Consider the following 8140-nt stretch of genomic DNA (forward strand, 5'->3'; position numbering starts at 1 on the left):
GTGCATGATGCCTTCCCGAGCAAAATAACGATTGAGACAGCGATACTCGCCGCCCCAATCAGATTGAACAGCTTTTATCTTAGTGTCAAGCATGCGTTCGACATGTTTCTGAAAGGTGTAGAAAGCTTGTTCCACATCAGACTTGCGTTAAACGGTAAATCCAAGTAAAACGACTGAAATCATCCAAAAAACTCACATAATACTTAAAACCACCAACATATGTGATGGCCGGACCCTAAACATCCGAGTGAATAAGCTCAAGAGGCGTATGAGTAACATGATTGGAATTATAAAAGGGTAACTGATGTATCTTTGCTCGTTGGCAAGAATAACACACACTAGACTCAAGAGATGTTGCACAAGCAAATTTATTTGATCTAAGTACTAACTCAACGACATTCTTTGCTGGATGACCTAATCTGCGATGCCAAAGGTCCAAAGAGAGCTTGACACCGGCAAGAGCTCGACGATTATTGGACCAAACGAACGGAGACTGGAGGCTTGGCACCGGGTAAAGACCATTGCGGCATCTACCGCGAAGAAGAACCTGCTTCGTTGCTCGGTCCTTAAGATAAAACACATGAGGATGAAATTCAGCAAAGGCATCACTGTCATAAACCAATCGATAAACAGAGAGCAGATGTTTATTAACATCGGGAACATGCAAAATATTGCGGAGATGAATTGGTTTAGATGAGCCAGATATAGATGAATGACCAACATGTGAGATAGACAAACCTGCTCCGTTCGCGACGTGCACCTTGTCCTTGCGGCCGCAGCGCTCGTGGATGGCGAGGCGATCAAGATCGCTCGTCAGGTGATCGGTCGCCCCCGTGTCTGCGTACCAGTCGGTGTCGACGATGTAGGAGCCCGTGTTGGCAGCGTTGCCGGAACGCTCGCGCTGATCTTCAGGCTGGAACGCATGGTTGAAGCGGTTGCGGCAGAGGAGCTGGAACTGGTGGTGAGGGTGCCAGCGGCAGCCGTGGTAAGGGCGCCGGCAGTGTTGGAGAGGAGGCTAGGGGAGGTGCCGGCCATGGTGGAGGAGATGGGATCTTGTTGCTATGTATACCAAGTCAGAAAGGATTGTTTGCCGTGAACTACCCCGTAGGGCTGGCCATGTATTTATATTGAGGCGATAAGCATCGCATGGAGTTGTTACAACTGAAGTACATAATCGTAACTACAAGATATACATGGCGGCTATACAAGGATATGCACCAATAAGGTTAGCCTGAACTAACGTAATCTACAAGGTTGTTTAACAATGATCCATCTGTCAATCCATACATGCTTCCTCCGGTTTACCATTTTTATCATCTTTTTCACCAAAGGATGATGGCTTTCACCGGTAGTTGGCTGTTTCCAGATCCTTAGAATTGACGTGTTGCTCCTCAAGATCTAAGCCAAAAGTACAAAAAAGTGTAGAAATTTTTAAAATACATGCAAAATATAAACACACACTCCACATGCAGGTGGGGGTCCACAAGGGCCTTTTGGCCGAGAATTGGAGTCAATCCGCACCTCCTTGTCAAAGTTGTTTCCAGAAAAGTCCATATTACAACTCTCAACTTGCTACTCGGTTTAAGGGTTCAAGCCTCATCTTCAAAACCGGTCACTCCATACTCCAAACTAACCAGGTTCAGAAATCAACCCCCACTCTACTTTTGATCAACTAGAGCAGTTTTGAACACATTAATTGCTGACTGGATAACGCCACGTCAGCTGGCCAACACCAAGGGAAAAAACCATCTATCTCGAGCCCATCATGCACCACAACAGGCAAGGAAAGATGCTTATCGGGACACCTAAAGAATGGCGCTAGTAAGTGCGTCCGGCCCCCAACGTGTGTGTGTCTCTCCTGTGACCCGCATCTTCTCAGCCTTCATGATTGAGCTCACCGGCCTGTGCAGGAGATCTCTGACGGTGGCCATGCCTACATCAAGATCATTGTAGATGAGGTAGTGGTCGTGGTGCGGTCCTTGCAGGTGCTCTAAGGCCCTGCTTATCCCCTTCCAAGGTAGGAAGGCTAGGTTGTTGTCTGGGAGCTACATATCCAGCTCAAAATAAAACTCACAGTTGTCGGCAAAGGTGAGCCAGAGAGGTCCCTTGTGCCGATTGATTCCCCAGCTCCTACCTGGCTACCTTGAACCAAGTCATCCCCGACGATGGTAGTTGTGTGATCTTGCTGATCCAACGACCTTTGCATCGCCGAGGACCCTGACAGGGTCGTGACCCGCACCCCCAAGAGGCAGGTCTGACCACATAGAATACCCTAGTAGAATCATGACCCTCGTGGTGGAAGAGGGACACGTCATGTGTGTGCCGCTAAAGTCTGAGCTCGCCGAACGCAGCCCCTAGCTCGCCCCCATTTCGCCTTATACTTTCCAAAAAAGCTCCAGTGAGAATTCTCCTGCAGTGGCCACTGAGCTCGAGCTCCAGCGCTTCGACCGTCTCACTCACAAGAATTCCGGTCGGTTTGGCATTGAGGGAACCAATGACATTCTAGAGCGTGGGCACTCGCATGGCCTCAGATGCCGACCCAACATACTAAGCCGTGACGGAGATCGACATCGAGGTCTGTAGGGCCTGGGATTATGGTCTCCCTCATGGGTGGATCAAGTCATGGGTGGTTGAGCTTTCTGCCCAAGTCTGCCTCCAGGAAGCCATCATCACCACCCAACACTTTGTCCCTAACCACTGTGCCATCCAAGTATACATCACCACCAAAATCACCAAAAATTACCACCACAAGGAGCATGTGGAGCGAGACTAATTCCTCGAGCCACGACTGGTTCACCCACTCCTCTTGTTTGGACACCGTCTCGGATGATGATGATTCTTGTTTCATCTACAAAGGTGCTGCAAAGCAGAGCGAGTACATAAGTTTCCAACACAAGAAGTGAGATTCTCCCTATGAGAGAGTGGCGTTCTCACAAGCGGCGAAAGGGAATCACCAGAGCTTTGACTTCTATAAACATAGACCATTTTTCCATCTGCACGAAACCCTACTAGGGACACATTGGTCACCAACGTCTTAGGAAATGCATAAGCATATACCAGAATACTTGTAAACCAATCTAAGTTGTCCGATGGAAGCACATATCATTTCTCATCTATCAAGTGGACTAAAGGAAAGTACTCTTAATCATACTTGTTTTGCGAAAGCTAGTTGTAATCACATTGATCCTCAGTCTAGCTACATATTCATAGCAATCAAAATCACATTTATAGACCATGATAGTCTAATCTTGCCAAATCATTTTGGTGAAACTACATTTCAAAAACTTAGATCCACAAGACTCTAAATCTGACCATAACAAACATATTTTTGCAAACACATTTTGCCTCTTGGAAATATCATATCCAATTAAACGTATTGTAGATGCTATAGAGAATCGAATGGATAGACCTAAACAATTGATCTTCCCATAAGTGAACCATTTTACCATCATTAAGTAACCACTCATATATCCGAGTTGAGCAAACATAATAGCCCAAAGAATACACCTTTTCAGAAAAGGTGATGTATTTGTATCACAAGACTATACATCACCATATTGCATCTTGTTTAGAGCTTATCTTTCCTCCACTGTCACCACTGCATCGGCTATGTCCAAGCTTCGCCTCCTTGGTGCTGTTGTCCCATGTCATCCCCGTCTCTACCTTATTGAAGAACAAAGTATCTTATATTTACTAATTGGAAGCACCAAATGAGCCTCCATGTTAATAAAAAAGCAGAAATAATAACCTTAGGATATTAATTCTAGGGCTTGGATTAAATAAGGGGCCATGGAAGTTTCTTTCGTTTTAAAAAAAGTCTTATGTGGTTAGTCAGGTTGTGGCTGACACCCTCGCCAGGCTTCCGCTTGAAGGTTGCAGAGAAACATGACGTGTACATGGTGGTAAGTGGTGAGAGCGTGCGTGAAGAAGTACACCCTTGCAGGGTTATAAATGATCTATTTAAATAGTCGCGTCCTCGGATATGGACTACTTGGAAAGTTTATATTGTTCATAGATAAGTTGAAATGGATACTCAATGCGCAAGATAAGTGTGAGTGTTATGAATGGTCTTCTCGTAGGGAGACGAGAGCGGATCCATAGTGGTGTATTGATGTTGTGAATATGTGGACCCGTATGCACTTTCTCATCTCAAAGAAAATACTGGTAGTCGTAGTACATGATAGCCACGGAGTCAAAGCTGGCTTGCTGCAGTTAGACTCCACAACCCTATTATTGATATTGATGCATATGTAGTTAGTTCTGATGTAAGTCTTGCTGAGTACCTTTGTACTCACATATGCTTATCTATACTTTTGCAGAGAGACTTCCGTCTCACTAGTAGTTTCAAGTAGTCTTCTATGATTAGCTTGGGAAGCCCAGATAGAGGTCTGGTTCCTATGGAGGGTCTTGTAGATAGTTAGGCTTCCCAGCCTTCTTTCTTTTCAGTTGTCTGTACTCAGACATATTTATGTTTCCGCTCGTTGCTAGTATGACTCTGTATGTTGGGTCATGAGACCCATGTTTGTAATATCAGGTTATGTATGGCTCTTCGGAGCATCTTCAATAAACATTTTGAGTCATAGAGTTATGTTGTGATGCCATGTTGTATCTATACATATCATGCATATTGTGTGTATGTTTTTGAAATGCACTGGTATGTGTGGGATTCGACACCTGCTTATCTGCTTTTGTAACCTTCCATACAAGGAAGCCTCCTAGTGCTTCCACTGAGCCATAATAGTTCGCTACTACTCCGGAACACATGGATTGACCAGCATGTATCCTACTTTGGTCCAGTATTTTTCCCTACCGGAAAATGTGACGCATTGTTCCTTTAAGTCCCTGTAGCTTGCTATGACTTGGGTTCATACATTGATGACCGACACGTGCATTGCTGGGTTATATATGACTGTCCCAGTACGTATGTGCCACCTTGGTTTATGACTAGTCATGTTGACCCAGGTTCTCTGTTAATATGGATGCTAGCATCGCAATCATATACGTGAGCCAAAAGACGCAAATGGACCCGGCCAAGGTAAAGGCGGCATCCGTGGTTACCGTGCATGAGGCCACAAAGTGATATGATGTGTCTTATGCTAGATCCGTGTGAGTTAGGATCGGGGTCCCGACAACCACCGCCATGTCAGCAGCGAGGCGGGCCTCTGCCGCCCTTGTCCTCTCCTTCCCACGGTGAGCACACCAGTCCTGATGGGACTCAAACTCTGCCAGACCGTTGATGGGGAAGGGGAGATTTGAAGGCTCCTGGGACAGTGATGATCCAGCCTCGGGGGATCCGAGAGCCCGATGCGCCGAAGCTATGGAGTCGCACCGGACAGATCCTACCATCGGTCGGGCGCTGTCCTCCCGGGAGTGGCGGAGTGCAATGCGGACAACCATTGCCGCCTCCAACCCGCACGGGATGACACTCCAGTTGACGGATCCGAACTAGCTAGTCTAGTCAGATCCACTGCCTGCCATGCTAGAGAAGGTCGGAGATCGCCGGACGGGAGTTTGGATGACGGAGGGGAGTGGACTGGAGTGGAGTGGAGTGTAGTGGCTAGGGTTCGGGCCGGTGAGCGGATGGGAAGAGCGTGGGCCGGGGATGACATGGCCGACTGGCCCGGACGCCCCATATCCATCCCATATTTGGGCTAGCTGAATATGAGGGGTGGCGGTCAGCCCGGGGCGTTTGAGGTGCCCGGTGTGGGTCGCATTTTCGTGACCGGGCCGTTCGCCCGGTCGTTTGCCGCGGTAGATGCTCTAAGCATGCCTATTGCATACTATTATACTCCGCTGTCATTAAGTTCATTGGTCTGATCCAAGCCTGCAAACACTGTCCAAGCCATCCACTGGTTCCTAGAAATACAATTTCTGTACTTGGTCATCACTCATCACCAAGTGTACCTTTGCCCTTTCATCTACTGTGGTCACCGCCAAGCATAGCTCGATCTTGGAGCATTTTTTACGGCACTTGCATGATAATATAAGATCAAGCTAATTAAGAACTAACTACACTACCTCAATTTTAATACTAGCTAGGTCGTCGTCTATTATTTTTGCTTGGGAGGATAGAAAGCCATCGTGATGTGTCTTGGTATGGGCGTATATATCCAAGTCTTGCTACTTGGTCTTACAAACAAGATTTGTAAACTTTGGTCTACTAATTGCTCTAGTGACCAAGATTTGTATTATATATCTGTCATTTGTCGGCTGAGATGGATACAAGTCTAAACCGCTCGCCCTTAATTACAAGATTTAGCCGCCCGCGTAATTAATAACATATACACCACTTGAACTAGTAAGAACAGCCACCTACCACACACCACGTTACAAGGTTGAGTAGCATGCTTATGTCAATCTAGCCTTAGTGTTAATTTCAACAGCTTTCTAGCATTTGTATTGGCTGGCCTGCAGCAAGCTAATGCCGACCGATGGCATTGTGAGAAATAGCAGATGGATTGTATATTTGTCCATATGATATAGTCAAATAAAGGCTATCTTACAATCATAAACGACTTGGAGACTGTTTGGGATGATCACCAGGGCACTGCTTATAAACGATTTAGAACCATGTGTGATCTAGTATTGACAGTGAAACAGAGGAAATATCAATTGAAAATGAAGATGATATAGTTAGCGCAGATCATTGCTTGGAAATGAGAAAGAATTGTTCAAGGGCTAACAATTGGCACACTATTTTTCTTTTCTTTTGAAGCTGTACTCTCCGGATCATTGACAATTCGGAGCGTAGCAGCTCTCATGTGCTCGTCGTCCGCAGGTCGAGGTCACTGAATGCGACAATAGTTAAAACCAAGTGTTAACATCATCATGTATTGAGAACACAAGTCTCGATGTGGTTTAGAGCCAGCTACCCATGTGCTCAACAGGTCACTACGAAAAGAAAACAGAAACCAAGACCTGTGATAAACAATTATGAACAAGACTTGGATCCGATCGAGCATAGCCCAACGTCGTGCTTTAATATTTGTGGTCGTTCGCTTGTATGATGGAAAAACTACACTCACTCCTTTCTGTGCACAAGTTTGATACAAGGGCGTCTTGGTTCCTGATATATACGAGTTGGCTGCTCAACCAGCACTCGTACAACTATATACATTCAGAACCAACCTTCTAACCACAAAGCTAGAGTTTCCTCCTCGTGTTGGTGATGGCATCGAGCACTGGGGAGGAAGCTCCTGCCTCACCCGTTGTGGGAAATGCTCCTCCACTGGTGACCACGGAAGCCAAGATGATTGTGGCCATCGGCCATGACCATTGCCAGAAGTTGAAGGATGTGTTGAGCAAGGAGGATTCTTCCACCATGGTAGTGGTGATGGCCTCAAGCAACCAGACTCCCACGCCGCCCAAGCCTCGCTTGCCGGTCATGGATTCCAGGCTGCTAGCAGTAGCTTGCTCTGGTTCATGGAAGAAGCTGCAATCATTTCTCAGTGGGGAAGACCGTCAAACCTCCGGCGACGGGGCTATCCGAAGCTCTGCTATGCAGCCAGCTTTTGGTGACGAAGAAGCACTTCTCAGGGAGTCTTTCCTGGATGCGGTCACCATGGACGGTGACACTTTTCTCCATGTGATGGCCACCAACAGTGATGGTGAGAACTTGGAGGAAGATGGCCCCATACGCAGGAAGGCAGTAAGCCTCGTCTTCATGCAAAACAGCCATGGAGATACGCCCCTGCACTATGCTGCACGGGCGGCGAAAATGAATATGGTATCTTTTCTCATTGATCTTGCTGGAGGCAAGGATCAAAATGCTGACAGAGTGAAGGCGCTGCTAGAAATGGAAAACAAGAGTAAATGGACAGTCTTGCATTAGGCGGTCCGCAGTGGGAAAAATGATATAGTCGAATTGCTCATGAAGGAGGATCCAGAATTGGCAAGTCTTCCGAAAGCTGGTACTTCTCCGCTGTACCTAGCCATCTTACTGGAAAACAGAATCATCGCCAAAACACTCTACAAGTTGAGCCGCGGGAAAAGCGGCAGTAACGACGAGAACCTTTCATACTCTGGACCAAGTGGACAAAATGCATTGCATGCTGCTGTTCTCCGAGGCAAAGGTACTCATGCTCACTTTGCAATGTTTAATCCTTGGTTTAACATACTGTTTTTCAATCTACATATTTTC

General features: G+C 46.5%; 1 pseudogene; it reads left to right on the forward strand.

Annotated features, from left to right (window-relative positions):
* The first annotated feature begins 7168 nt into the window (after positions 1-7168).
* Positions 7169-8001, forward strand: LOC123176065 (ankyrin-3-like; annotated as a pseudogene).
* The last annotated feature ends 139 nt before the right edge of the window (positions 8002-8140 follow it).

The sequence above is a fragment of the Triticum aestivum genome, unplaced genomic scaffold (assembly GCF_018294505.1).
Source record: "Triticum aestivum cultivar Chinese Spring unplaced genomic scaffold, IWGSC CS RefSeq v2.1 scaffold121688, whole genome shotgun sequence".
Classification (NCBI taxonomy): Eukaryota; Viridiplantae; Streptophyta; class Magnoliopsida; order Poales; family Poaceae; genus Triticum; species Triticum aestivum.